We start from the raw sequence: 16,013 nt of genomic DNA, 5'->3' as shown, positions 1-16,013 counted from the left end.
TCTATCTATCTATCTATCTATCTATCTATCTATCTATCTATCTATCTGTCTGTCTGTCTGTCTGTCTGTCTGTCTGTCTGTCTACCTATCTATCTATCTATCTATCTATCTATCTATCTATCTATCTATCTATCTATCTATCTATCTATCTATCTATATATAATTTTTTTCCCTCTAACTACCCTAATACTGACAAAGGACTCATGAGTTACAAATATCATCTTTCCATGCAGGAATGTAAACAGGTCAACCTTAATAAGTCTGTTGTGATTTCTCTTTCCTGTTTAACTCTTCATTTTCCACTTGAGTCTTGTATTGGAAAGTCAAATTTTCTATTCAGCTCTGGTCTTTTCATCAAGAATGCTTGAAAGTCTTCTATTTCACTGAATGACCATTTTTCCCCCTGAAGAATTATACTCAGTTTTGCTGGGTAGGTGATTCTTGGTTGTAATCTTATCTCCTTTGCCCTCCAGAGTATTATATTCAATGCCCCACAGTCCCTTAATGTAGAAGCAGCTAAATCTTGTGTTGTCACCCCCAACCTTACTGGAAATGCTTCTAGCTTGTCCCTATTACATATTATGCTTGCTGAAGGTTTTAGATAGATGCTATTTATTATTTTAAGGAAGACTCCATTTATACCTATGCTCTCTAGTGTTTTTAATAGGAATGGGTGTTGTATTTTGTCAAAAGCTTTTTCTGCATCTATTGAGATGATCATGTGGTTTCTGTTAGTTTTGGTGTTGATATGATGAATTATGCTGATAGTTTTCCTAATATTGAACCAGCCCTGCATTCCTGGCATAAATCCTACCTGATCATAGTGTATTATTCTTGTGATAAGTTGCTGTAATCTATTTGCCAATATTTTGTTTAAAATTTTTACATCTATATTCATTAGAGAAATTGGTCTATAATTTTCTTTCTCTGTTTTGACTCTTCCTGGTTTAGGTATCAGCACCATATTTGTATCATAAAAAGAATTTGGTAAGACTCCTTCTTCACCTGTTTTCCAAAATAGTCTATATAGTATTGGAATTAATTGTTCTTTAAATGTTTGATAGAATTTGCATGTAAATCCATCTGGCCCTGAAGATTTTTTCTTAGGGAGTTCATCAATGGCTTGTTCAATTTCTTTTTCTGAGATGGGATTATTTAAGTATTTTACTTCCTCTTCTGTTAATCTGGGCAATTTATATTTTTGTAAATATGTGTCCATTTCACTAAGATTGTCAAATTTGTTGGCTACAGTTGGGTAAAATACTTTCTAATTGTTGTTTTAATTTCCTCTTCCTTGGTGGTAGTTTCACCCTTTTCATTCTTGATTCTAGTAATTTGGTTTTCTTCTTCCTTTTCTTTAATTAAATTAACCAAAGGTTTATATATTTTCTTGGTTTTTTTTCATAAAACCAGTTCTTAGTTTTATTTATTAGTTTAATAGTTTTTTATTTCAATTTTATTGATTTTTTCTTTGGTTTTCAATATTCTAATTTGGTGTTTAATTGAGGATTTTTAATTTGCTATTTTTCTAGTTTTTTTTTTAGTTGTATGCCCAATTCATTGATCTTCTCTTTTTCTATTTTACTTGTGTAAGCATTCAGACATATAAAACTTCCCCTAAGAACTGCTTTTGCTGCATCCCATAAGTTTTGGTGTGTTGTCTCATCATTGTCATTCTCTTGAATGAAATTATTGATTGTTTCTATGATTGGTTGTTTGACCCAATCATTTTTTAAGATTAGATTATTCAGTTTCCAATGATTTTTTAATCTATCTTTCCATGGCCCTTTATTACATATAATTTTTATTGTATCGTGATCTGAAAAGGATGAATTTAATATTTCTGCCTTTCTACATTGGATTGTGAGCTTTTTATGCTCTAGTATATGGTCAATTTTTGTGCATGTGCCATGTACTGCCGAGAAAAAAGTATATTCCTTTCTATCCCCATTCAGTTTTCTCCAGACGTCTATCATACCTAACTTTTCTAATGTTCTATTCACCTCCTTAACTTCTTTCTTGTTTATTTTGTGGTTAGATTTATCTAGTTCAGAGAGTGGGGGGTTGAGGTCCCCCACTAGTATAGTTTTGCTGTCTATTTCTTCCTGTAACTCCCTGAGCTTCTCCTCTGAGAATTTGGATGCTATACCATTTGGTGCATATATGTTTAGTAATGATATTACTTCATTGTCTATGGTGCGTTTTAGCAGGATGTAGTTTCCTTCCTTATCTCTTTTGATAAGATCTATTTTTGCTTTTGCTTTGTCTGAGATCAGGATTGCTGCCCCTGCTTTTTTTACTTCAGCTGAAGCATAATATATTCTGCTCTAACCTTTTACCTTTACCCTATATGTGTCACTCTTTTTCAAATGTGTTTCCTGTAAACAACATATTGTAGGATTATGGTTTTTAATCCATTCTGCCATCCATTTCTGTTTTATGGGAGAGTTCATCCCATTCACATTCACAGTTATGATTACTATCTGTGTCTTTTTCTCCATCCTTTTTCCTCTGTTTATGCTTTTCTTTCTCCTTTCTCCTTCCCCCCAACTAGTGTTTTGCTTTTGACCACCACCTCCTTCAGTCCCACCTCCCTTCTATTAACCATTTACCTTTTCTTCCCCTTTACCCTTATTGCTTCTTCCCTCCCTTCTACCCCCCTCCCTTTTCTTTTCCCTTTTCCCTCCTATTGCCTATAGGGCAAGTTAGATTTCTATACCTAATTGATTATGTTATTCCCTTCTTGAGCCAAATCTGATGAGAGTAAGGTTCATACTAAGCTCATCCCCTTCCCTTCTTTCCTTCTGCTCTAATAGGTTTTTGTGTCTTTTCCTGTAATGTAATTTACCCTTGTCTGCCTCCTCCTTTCTCAGGACATTTTCTTAGATCAGACTAATCCACTTACTTGGATCCATTTGACCTACTTGATTAGATTATTTTTATCATTACATCAAGGTCAACTTATATGCACCCCCTTTATGTATAATCCTTTTATATGGTATAATAACAATACAGTTCTCAAGAGTTGCAAGTGTCATCTTCCCTTGTAGGAATGTAAACAGTTTGCCCTTATTAACAACATATTGTATCTTTCTGTTCCATTTACCTTTTTATATCTCTCTTGAATCTTGTACTTGAAGATCAAATTTTTTGTTAAGCTCTGGTCTTTTTATCAGACAGGTTTGGAAGTCCCCTATTTCACTGAATATCCATCTCCTCCCCTGAAAAATCATGCTCATTTTCACTGGTTAGTTGATCCTTGGCTGCAATCCAAGCTCTTTTGCCTTATGGAATATCATGTTTCATGCCCTATGGTCTTTTAATGTAGAAGCTGCAAGGTCCTGTGTAATCCTTATGCCAAGGACTATAATAGCTAAATTCCAAAATTACCAGATTAAAGAGAAAATACTGCAAGCAGCCAGAAAGAAACAATTTAATATTGTGAAACCACAGAAAGGATTACACATGACCTCTTATTAAGTTAATATTCTAACCTGTCAAGATCCTTTTGGATCCTCACTGTCATTTAATTCCTTAGCTTCCTATAAGCTTTTTCATTGTGAAATTTAAGAAGTATGTATTTTATAACTGTATACAGTGCTTTAATTACAAATTCAAATCAACTCATCCAATATTTTAAAGTTCCTATTATATAAAGACACTGTACAGCATTCTGGGGATATAAAGACAAAATATAAAAGAAGAGATTACAGGAGCAGAGCCAAGATGGCAGAGTGAAAGCAGTGACATGCTTGAGCTCTCCCCCAAACCCCTATAAATACCTGTAAAAAATGACTCTAAACAAATTCTAAAGCAGCAAAACTCACAAAAAGAGTGAAACAAATTTTTAGCCCAAGACAACCTGGATGGTTGATCAGAAAAGTATATTATGCCAGGTTGGAAGAGGAACACAGTTTGGTGTGAGTACACAGGCCTCAGTAAACCTGGAGCAGGTCTCAGAGGACTGAGTCACAGGCAGCTGTGGTGGTTTCCAGACTCCTCAACCAACAAACGCCAAAGACAACTTAGAAGGTCAATGGGAAAAGTCTGTTTCTGCAGTGAGAGAGAGATGCTAGATCCCAGCCACAAGTCCTGAGTATGGCTCCAAGGCGTGGCTGCTTCCTGACCTTCCAGTCCACAGATTGAGGGGGAATCTGATGGCTGATCAGAGGGGGATGGCAGGCATCTCTTTTCCATTGCTGAGGCAGGAATCTCTTACTTTGCCTGTACTTGCATCTGGGTTACAGTTCTGGGTGGCAATCCTGGGGTGAGGAGGAGCGCTGGCTTGGTGGACCTCGAAGTGGTGGTGGAGAGGAAATCCTCCTCACAGTTCCAAGACAGAAAAGACTGGTTGTGGCCATTCATAGACCAGATCACAGGCCATGAAAGGAGAAAACACCTCACCCCTTATCATACCACCTTGGAAGAACTGAAAATTTACAGATCCCTAGAAGTACCTCTGAAAAGAGCTGTGCAAGCCCCTGAAGCTTGGGACAGTACATTCTCCACATTGGAAGCAGACTCTTGCCTTAACAAAGAGTTTAAAACTAAAGTAATTGACTGGGATCATGGCAAACCTCACAAAAAGAGTCAGACTATATTATCTTATTTTGGTGACAAAGAAGATCAAAACATACAACCCGAAGAAGACAACAAAGTTTAAGCTCCTACATCCAAAGCCTCTAAGAAAAATATGGATCAGTCCCAGGCCTTGGAAGAGCTCAAAAGGAATTTTGAGAAGCAAGTAAGAGAACTAGAGGAAAAACTTGGAAGAGAAATGAGTGATGCAAGAAAATCATGAAAAACAAGTCAACAGCTTGCTAAAGGAGACCCAAAAAAATGCTGAAGAAAATAACACCTTAAAAAATAGCCTAACTCAAATGGTAAAAGAGGTCCAAAAAGCCAATGAGGAGAAGAATGCCCTAAAAAGCAAAATTGGCCAAATGGAAAAGGAAGTCCAAAAGATTACTGAAGAAAATACTTCCTTAAATATTACAATAGAGCAATTGGAAGCTAGTGACATTATGAGCAATCAAGGCACTGTAAAACAAATCCAAAAGAATGAAAAATTAGAAAACAATGTGAAATATCTCATTGGAAAAACAACTGACCTGGAAAATAGATCCAGGAGAGGGGATTTAAAAATTATTTGACTTTCTGAAAGCCATGATCAAAAAAAAAAGGACCCTAGACATCATCTTTCCAGAAATTATCAAGGAAAACTGCCCTGATATTTGAGAACCAGAGGGCAAAATAGAAATGGAAAGAATCCACAAATCATCTCCTGAAAGAGATCCCCAAATGAAAACTCCTAGGAATATTGTAGCCATATTCCGGAATTCCCAGGTCAAGGAGAAAATATTGCAACCAGCCAGAAAGAAACAATTCAAGTATTGTGGAAACACAATCAGGATAACACAAGATTTAGCAGCTTCTACATTAAGAGACTGCAAGACATGGAATATAATATTGCGGAGGGCAAAGGAGATAGGATTACAAGCAAGAATCATCCACCCAGCAAAACTGAGTATAATACTTCAGGGGAAAAAATGGTCATTCAGTGAAATAGAAGGTTTTCAAGCATTGTTGATGAAAGGCCAGAGTTGAATAGAAAATTTGACTTTCAGATACAAGACTCAAGTGGACCATGAAGAGGTAAACAGGAAAGAGAAATCATGAGAGACTTACTAAGGTTGAATTGTTTGCATTCCTGCATGGAAAGATGATATTCATAACTCATGAGACCTTTGTCAGTATTCGGGTAGTTGGAGGGAAAAATTATGTATATGGATAGATAGATAGATAGATAGATAGATAGATAGATAGATAGAGGGCATAGGGTGAGTTGAAGATGAAGGGGTCATATCTGGAGAATAAAATTAAGGGGTGAGAGAGAATTATACTAGGAGAAGGAGAAAAGGAGAGGTAGAACAGGATAAATTATCTCACAGAAAAACAGAAATGAAAAGGTTCTTACAGTGGAGGGGAAATGGGTGAAGGTGAGAGGGAATGAGTAAATCTTATTCTCATACAATTTGGCTTAAGGAAGGAATGACATACATACTCAATTGGGTGTGGAAATCTTTCTTACTCTACAGGAAAATGGGGGGAAGGGGACAAGCGAGTAGGGGGATGATAGAGAGGAGACTGGGAAAGGGGGTAATCAGAAGTAAATACTTCTGAGGAGGGACAAGGTTAAAAGAAAGAATAGAATAAATGGGGGGGCAGGATAGGATTAAGGGAAATAGTTTTTCACAACATGTCTACTGTGGAAGTGTTTTGCATAACTGCACACATATAACCTATACTGAGTTGCTTTCCTTTTCAATGAGGGTGGGTGGGGAGGGAGGAAGGAAGAAAATTTGGAACCCAAAGTTTTAAAAACACATGTTTAAAAATATGTTTTCACATGCAACTTGGAAATAAGAAATACAGGAAATGGGGTACAGAAATCTATCCTACCCTACAGGAAAATGGAAGGGGAAGGGGATAAGAGAAGGGGGGAAGAGATAGAAGGGAGGGCAGACTAGGGGAAGGGGTATTCAGAATGCATGCCATCTTGGGATGGGGGGTAAGGCAAGATGGGGTGAAAATTTGGAACTCAAAATCTTGTGGAAGTAAATGTTGAAAACTAAAAGTAAATAAATTTATATAAAAAAGAAAAAATATAATAAAAAACAAAAAAGAAGAGATTACATTGTGTTCACATGATAATTATTATTTTAAGAGTATATTAAAACAAAAATAAAAATGTATTCTTCAAAAATTAATTCACTATGTTTTCTAAAACTTGTTTTCATTTTCTATAATGTGATGTTTACGTATGCTGGTATTTTACCATCTAGAATTTAGAATACGTTTCTTAAGGTTTTAGACATAATGACCTATGATAAATCACATGCCATCTATTAAAGGCAGATAGGTGGCACAGAGGATAGATCACAGGCACTGTAGTGAGAAAGACCTCAGTTCAAATTGGACTTCAGACACTTACTAGCTATGTAATCCTGATAATGTCATTTAACCTCTGTTTGCCTCAGTTTCCTCATAATATTAGCACACACTTCTCAGTGTTGTACATATCAAAAGAAGAAAAGTACTTGTAAACGCTTGGCACACTTCCTGCCACATAGCAGGTGATAAATATAATAATAAAAATATATTAACTTTCTTCTTTAAGAAAAAGGAAAATACATTAGTAATAAGTAGAAATTTTGGCTTTGTTTTTTTTAATGATTGGAATTCATAGTAAAATTGTATCTTTGTGCATATACATAAAATACACATATACATCACAGCATTCACAATATTGTATTTATTAGTAGATGAATGTCAATGGGAAAGGTTGAAATATGCTTTATTAAGATAGATATAAGAATTATATCATCTTTATACTTTTCAGATCTATGGTTTCATAAATGTGGACACTCTGAAACTAATGAAGATCTTTCATTCCCTTTTACTTAGTAGATTGAGGATTTCCGTGGCTAAAAATTCAATTACCTTGTAGCTTATTTGGTGATGAGCCACTCTGAATTAGCAAGGTTGTTCTTTCAACAACAGACAGGCAGACATGACTGTGTTCTTGCTCATAGCTTGGTAGAATTTAACAGACCCTGTATTTTCTTATTATGGCCTTTGAGAGCCTAGAGTCACCTTCATGCCACAATGAGACATATAAGTAGGATTTTAGGGTAGGAGGGTATTATGTAAATAACAAGACAATTTTTTGTCTACTTCATCATACAAATACAGGACATGGCAAAGGAAATATATATTTTATTTAAATAAAGAAATTGATGTGAAGGGTTAGCAATGTAGTCTTGTATAGAAAATTGATGCAAACTTGTTTAGAAATCCTTGAACTTGAAGGAGAAAGTAGTGTGGAAAACTCTCAGATAAGAGCAAAAATGGAGAGACAAGTGATACGATTATGACAGAATAGTGCAGATGGAGGGAACGGATGATGAGTTCTTAATGTGGATTACAAAGGAAGATGGAACATTCTATCAATCTTGACATCTGATGGAATTCTCTGTCTGCTAAAATGTAGAGGAAAATAGGAATAGAATGACTATTCTGAATCTAATTCTAACAGAAGAAGAACTCATTGTTAAAGTAAAATGACTTAGGACCTTGGCTGATGGTGACCATCCTACCCAATAGCCAATGTAAGAAATGCTTGTCATATTTGAGTATTAAATGAGTAGTTTAAGACTAGATAGAAAGGAAAAGTGTTAGGTAATAAATTTCCTAAGAAAAAGTAATGTTAAACTAATTTCTTCCCTTTATGATATAGATTAACCTGGCAGGGAACAGAATTCATCAACAACAAGAATTTAGGTTTAGTTCCTCTCATATTCCATGAGTTGTGTTAAGTAATGGAGGTATAGACACAAAAATAAAACACTTCCTGCCCTCAGGAAGTTTACATTCCACTGGGGGAAAATACAGTTTTTATTGTTGTTGTTCAGATATTTCAGTTCTGTCCAAATCTTCGTGACTGCATTTGGGGTTTTATTGGCAAAGATACTGGAGTGGTTTGTCATTTCCTTCTCCAGATCACTTTACAGATGAGAAAACTGAGGCAAACAGGGTTAAGTGACTTGTCCAGGGTCACTCAGCTAGTGTCTGGGGCAAGGTTTGAACTCAGGGAAATGAGTCTTCCTTACTCCAGGCCTAGAACTCTATCCACTGCACCATCTAGCTGCCCTGAGATAGGGTATGTAATTACATAAATACATACTATATACAAAATAAATACAGAGTAATTTGTAGGAAGGAGACCACCAACAACTTGAAGAATGTGGGAAAAAATAGACACAGCATGTGAATGAAACATCTCGGTACCATAATAGAACATTACATTAAGTGATGAAAAAAAAAAAGTTGCAGGGACATATCATGAAAGAATAGCCAGCCAAACTGTGTATGATGTGTACAGGTCAAACCACTATTTAATATTCAATTCCCACTCATACAGTTTCCTCATGTTCCTTGACCTGTTTTGTCCTCATTTGTCAAAAGAATATTTTTTTCTTAGGCAATTGGGGTTAAGTGACTTGCCCAGGGTCACACAGCAAGTGTTTGGTCTGAGGCTAGATTTGAACTCAGGTCCTCCTTATTCCAGGGCCAATGCTCTATTCACTGTGCCACTTAGCTGCTTCAAAAGAATTTTTCTTAAGCTTTGGCTAAATTGGATATAGGAAAATCAATCAAAAAGCCATGATTAAGAACCTAATTTTTACCAAGATTGCTAAGTACCAAGGATATAAACACAAAGAAGCAATACCTACATTTAAGTAGTTTATATTTTAATGGGCAAGATAAGTAGTCAGTTAATAATCATTTATTAAGCTCCTACTGTGTGCCACAAAGGATGCTAAGGATAGGAGATATAAAGAAAGATAAATGACATTGCCTGATTTCAAAGAGCTCATAGTCTAATGGATGAGACAATATGTAAAAGTATATGGATAAATCAATAAAGCATAAAAATAAATAGGATGAATGAATTAATGATAGCTTGCATTTATATAATATTTTAAGGTTTGCAAAACATTTTATGTGTCTCAATTGTTCTTCACCAGAATCCTGTGGGTTAGGTATCATCATTCTCCACATTTTGTAGATGAGGCAACTGAAACTCAGAGAATAAGCAACTGAGGCAAGATTCAAACTTGTCCTCTTGACTCCAAGTTCAGTACTCTAAATATTGTATCATGTATCTGCCTTTTAACTACCAAGTAGTAAAATATAAATAGTTTGGGAAGGGAGGCACTAGCAGTAGTGAGAGATTTGAAACACAGAGTCCAATTAGGAGGCTATAGCAATAATTGAGGCTAGAGGTGATGGAATCTTGAACTGAGGAGGTAACTATTGGTACGGACTGGGGGGTGGATGCAACAGATGTTATGGGGGTAGAAATTGCTAAATTAGACAATTTAATTTGAAATGAGGAAGAGTGGAAAATCAAGGATAATTCTGAGGTTATGAACCTTAGAGGATGAAAAAGATAGTGGTGCCTTTGTTAGAAATAAAGAAGTTTGAAAGAGAGAAGGCTGTAGGGAGAAAGTGAAATTCCATTTAGGACATAGTGAATTGGAGACGTTTCTGGTGTTTTTACTTTGAAATGTAATAGGTGAGGTGGGACTAAAGCTTACAAAAGATTTCCTAACAATTACAGCTGTCCAAAATTAGAATGATTTGCCTCAGGGAAGAACATGTTCTCTCTTACTAGACACTTTCAAACAATGGCTAGATGACCATCTGTCAGGTGTTTGATAGAAAGGCTTTTTTTTCAGTGACAGGTTGTCACTAGATGACCTCTGAAGTTCCTCCTAACTCTGCAATTATGTATTGGCACATAATACTTTTCTTCCTATATTCCTTTCCCTGCAATAACTTTTTTTTCACCTGATCCACTGGTTTCTAGAACCATAATCTCTCACTCATTTTTAACCTTCTCATCCTTTGATAATGCCAAATTGTCCCCAGATTCCAGTGTTCTAACTCTTTCCCACTCAGCAGATCAATGTGAACTTCAACAGACATTTTTAAGGATCATGGGACCATGCGTCAGGTACTGAATGTGACCCTAGATCAAGTTCAACCCCTTCATTTCACAAATCGGGAAACTGAGGCTCAAAAAGGTGAAGTGACTTGCCCAAGGTTATATAGCTCACCAGACATGAGATTTGAACCTAGGTCTTCCTGACTCCAAGGTCATCACACTACCCCCTACAATTTAACATCTTGTGAGTAAAATAGGAAAATGAGAATAGATTATAGTACTGAGTGAGAAACAGATAATTAAAAATGATGTCACTTAATAAAAGTTTGATGACTTGAATGATTATATTTAAACACTGTATATTAATGGATCTGTATCAACCTGATTGGAAGATTTTTGTCTTATGCTACAAGAAAATGAGCTGAGTTCTATCTTGTTCAGGATTTTCATCATTTTCATTGTCTTGGGTGATGACATAGATATAATGCTTAATTTTCTGATGACACAGAGTTATGAGGGATGGTTCATACTTGGATGACAGAATCTGGATCCTCAAAGGTCTAGAAAGCAATGGTTCAGTTCCAAATATAAGAAATTTAATATTTATAAGTTTTAACTCGCATTTAAATTTTAAAAGTCAAATGTAGACAAATAGCATAGAGGAATGGAGGAGGGTAGGGAGGGTAATGAGGACTTGGTTCACAAGCTCAATTAGTCCACTCAACTTTTACATTCTATTCTGGGGCTTTTCTGTCCTGATTGGTGAGTAGTAATGGGAAATTCACATTATTCACTAGGAAACCAGGATCTACTGAGGCATCTCATTGTATATCCTGCTACCTCATATAGAATTCCACCTCTTTCCTGCTTTCTCTGGGAACGGCATTCCAATAAATACAACCATTGCTGCTAGAAAAGCAAGAAACAATCTATCTGTCCTAGACTCTATGAACAATACTTGTCATTCCCCAGATCAAACCTGCTTGGGACCTCCTTTTTCTTCTTTTACTGTAGTGTAAAATTCTTTTTAAAATTTTTTAAAATTAATTTATTTATTTTTAGTATTCAACATTCACTTCCACAAGATTTTGAGTTACAAATTTTCTCCTTATCTTGTCTCTCCCCCATCCCAAGATGGCATGCATTCTGAGTACCCCTTCTCCTAATCTGGATAGATTTCTATACCCCATTTCCTGTATATCTTATTTCCCAGTTGCATGTGAAAACAATTTTTTTAACTTTTGTTTTTAAAATTTTGGGTTCCAAATTTTCTCCCTTTCTCCCTCCCCACCCACACTCATTGAGAAGGTCAGCAAGTCCATACAGGTTATACATGTGTAGTCATGCAAAACACTTCCATAGTAGTCATGTTATAAAAAAAAAAACTAAGTATATTTCCTTTAATCCTATCCTCCCCCCCATTTATTCTATTCTTTCTTATGACCCTGTACCTCCTCAGAAGTATTTGCTTCTGATTACCCCCTTTCCCAATCTCCTCTCTATCATTCTCCTGCTGTCTTGTCCCCTTTCCCCCCATTTTCATGTAGGGTAAGATAGATTTCCATACCCAGTTAAATGTGTATGTTATTCTCTCTTTAAGCCAAATCTGATAAGAACAAGATTCACTCATTCCCTCTCAGCTTCCCCCCTTTCCCCTCCACTATAAAAGCCTTTTCTTGTCTGTTTTATGTGAGATAACTTATCCCGTTCTACCTCTCCCTTTCTCCTTCTCTCCATATAATCCTCTCTCACCCTTTAATTTTATTCTATAGATATCACCCCTTCATCTTCCACTCACCCTGTGCCCTCTATTTATCTATCTATCCATATGTGTGTGTATGTATATATATACAAGTATGTATGTATATATGTATATGTATATATATATATATACACATATATATATATAATTTTTCCCTCCAACTACTCTAATGCTGACAGAGGACTCATGAGTTACAAATATCATCTTTCCATGCAAAATGTAAACAGTTCAGCCTTAATAAGTATCTTATGATTTCTCTTTCCGGCTTACCTCTTCATGTTTCTCTTGAGTCTTGTATCTGAAAGTCAAATTTTCTATTCAGCTCTGGTCTTTTGATCAAGAATGCTTGAAACTCCTCTATTTCACTCGATGTCCATTTTTCCCCCTGAAAGATTATGCTCAGTTTTACTGGGTAGGTGATTCTTGCTTGTAATCCTATCTCCTTTGCCCTCTGCAATATTATATTCTAAGCTGTCTTGGGCTGTGATCCCGTAATGTAGAAGCTGCTAAATCTTGTGTTATCTTGATTGTGTTTTCACAATACTTGAATTGTTTCTTTCTGGCTGCTTGCAATATTTTCTCCTTGACCTGGGAACTCTGGAATTTGGCTAAGATATTCCTAGGAGTTTTCCTTTGGGGATCTCTTTCAAGAAGTGATTGGTGGATTCTTTCAATTTCTATTTTGCCCTCTGGTTCCAAAATATCAGGGCAATTTTCCTTGATAATTTCTTGCAATATGATGTCTAGGCTCTTTTTTTGATCATGGTTTTCAGATAGTCCAATAATTTTTAAATTATCTCTCCTGGACATATTTTCTAGTTCAGTTGTTTTTCCAATGAGATATTTCATTGTTTTCTATTTTTTAATTCTTCTGAATTTGTTTTACAGTGTCTTGATTTCTCATAAAGTCACTAGCTTTCAATTGCTCCAATCTCATTTTTAAGGAAGTATTTTCTTCAGTAAGCTTTTGGACTTCCTTTTCCATTTGCTTTTTAGGGCATTCTCCTCATTGGGTTTTTGGACCTCTTTTGCCATTTGAGATAGGCTATTTTTTTAAGGTATTATTTTTTCAGTATTTTTTTGGGTCTCCTTTAGCAAGCTGTTGACTTGTTTGTCATGATTTTCTTGCATCACTCTCAGTTTTTCCTCTACTTCTCTTACTTGCTTCTCAAACTCCTTATTGAGCTCTTCCATGGCCTGGGACCAATTCATATTTTTCTTAGAGGCTTTGGATGTAGAAGCTTTGACTTTGTTGTCTTCTTCTGGTTGTATGTTTTGATCTTCTTGGTCACCAAAGTAAGATTCTATGGTCTGACTATTTTTGTGCTGCTTGCTCATGTTCCCAGTCAATTACTTGAGTTATAAACTCTTTGTTAAGGTAGGGGTCTGCTTCCAGTGTGGAGAATGTACTGTCCCAAGCTTCCGAGGTTTGCACAGCTCTTTTCAGAGATACTTCTAGAGACCTGTAAATTGTCAGTTCTTTCTAGGTACTATGATCAAGGGCAAGGTGTTGCTCCTTTCCTGGCCTGTGCTTTGGTCTATGAGTGACCACAAGCACTCTTTTCTGTCTTGGAACTGTGAAGAAGATTCTCTCTCCACAGCCACTACAAGCTCCACCATGCCAGCACTCCTCCTCACCACAGGACCTGCCACCCAGAACTGTGACCCAGATCTGAGCATAGGCAAAGCAAGAGAATCCTGCACCAGCAAAGAGATCCCTGCAATCCCCCTCTTATCAGCCACTTGATTCCCCCCAGTCTGTGGGCCAGAAGTTCTGGAGGCAGCCACTGCCCTGAGGCCATGCTTAGGGACTGGGGCTGGGACCCAGCCCTGTTCTCTTACTGCAGACATAGACTTTTCCTTCTGACCTTCTAAGTTGTCTTTGGTGTTCATGGGTTGAGAGGTCTGGAAACCACCACAGCTGCCTGTGATTCAGTCCTCTGAGGCCTGCTTCAGGTTCACTGAGGCCTAAGTGTCCATGCCAAACTGCATTCCTCTCCCAGCCCAGCGTGATATACCTTTCTGATCAACCATCCAGGTTGTCTTGGGCTGGAAATTTGTTTCACTCTGTCTTTTTGTGGGTTCTGCTGCTTTAGCATTTGTTTAGAGCCATTTTTTACAGGTATTTGGAGAGGTTTGGGGGAAATTCCCAAAAAAAGTCAAATAGAAAATTTGACTTTCAGATACAAGACTCAAGCAAGTCACTGCTTTTACTCTGCCATCTTGGCTCTGCCCCCTGTAGTGTAAAATTCTTAAGAGCAGGGACTTTCTCACTTTTGTATTAATTTTGATAATGACTAACAGTTCCTGATATTGGTGCTTAATAATTTTTTTTATATTCATTGATTTAGATAGCTATTTTTGCAGGAAGAAAAATTGAATGTTTTAACCACTGAAAGCTGAATATGAGTTAGTTATATGTTGTGGCTTCCAAAAAACAGAAATTTGGCTGCACTAAAAGTATTTTTTTTAAATAAATGTTTATTCATTGTAGAATGACAAAACAATGTATAGTGCATGAATGTGATAGAATATAACTATACTCTAAGAAGCAATAAATAATATGAATTAAAAGAAGCATAGTAAGACTTACATGAAGAGATACAGTGCAGTCAAGAAAATCAGGAAAGCAATATCGATAAGGATTACAGAAATTTAAATAGAAAGAACAGCAACAAAAAAAACCACACAAAATAAATGGAACACAGTATCACTAAATAATGAGCATGTTTGGAGAAAAAGTACAACCTTAGAATTAAAAGGGAAAAGAGTATGAATGTGAAATATTGAAAATATTCAGACATAAAAATTGAATTAAAGAAACCCAACTGGTGTATTAATAAGTTTTGCTGAGTTGTTTTTTTTTTCCTTCTTTAATCGTTGTTGTAAGGGATGGGGTAACGGGTATTAAAGGGGAGATATATTCAGAAAAATGTAATATTTTAAAAACTATCAATAAAAACAATGTAACTTAAAATAATTTAGATACTTCATAAGAATAAAAGGTATAACATTCAAAGAAAAAATTAAACATCATATTAAGAATAATTGAATGAGTTAAGAATATTTGGCTTATAGAAGAGAAAACATGACAGAAAACAATAGTTATATTAAAATATATGAAGGGTCACAAAGTCTTGAAAGTTTGTGGCTACAGAAAAGAGACCTAGGACAAATAAGGAAAAAAATAAAGGGTGACATACTTAACATCAGCATAAGAGTATAAGAAATAATTTTCTATCTGTTAAAGCTGTCCAAAAAATGGAATGGTTTGTCCACGTAGTTTCTCCTTCACTGATGTGTTCAGAAGCTGAATGACCATTTGCTAGATATTGCATAAAATAGTTCCATACAATGGGCATAGATATACCTTATGCCAAGTAAAATCCCTCCCAGCTATCAAATTTTGTGAGAATGGACAGCTATCAACTGGCCAAATTGGACCCAGTATAACCACCTTCTTTTTTGAGAATACACCCCCCCCTCCTATAAATCAAGAATATTTAAGCTTAAATTACATCTTATCAACCTGGACAAATGCCAATAATAACCAATCACTCAATGGGCTTTCAAGGACCAAGATTCCAAGAGTGGATGAATGACCTCTCCTATCAAGTGTATTTCTTAATGCTTTGTAGTATAGCTATTTATGTGCATGTCTTGTAATTCCAAGTCTATTGTAAGCTACTTGAGGACAGGGTTATGTCATAATCCACTTTGTATCACTTGTTGTACCTA

The sequence above is a fragment of the Vombatus ursinus genome, unplaced genomic scaffold (genome assembly GCF_900497805.2).
Source record: "Vombatus ursinus unplaced genomic scaffold, bare-nosed wombat genome assembly UNPS02014841.1, whole genome shotgun sequence".
Lineage (NCBI taxonomy): Eukaryota > Metazoa > Chordata > Mammalia > Diprotodontia > Vombatidae > Vombatus > Vombatus ursinus.
The sequence above is the reverse complement of the archived record's forward strand: the minus strand, read 5'-3'. Positions refer to the sequence as shown.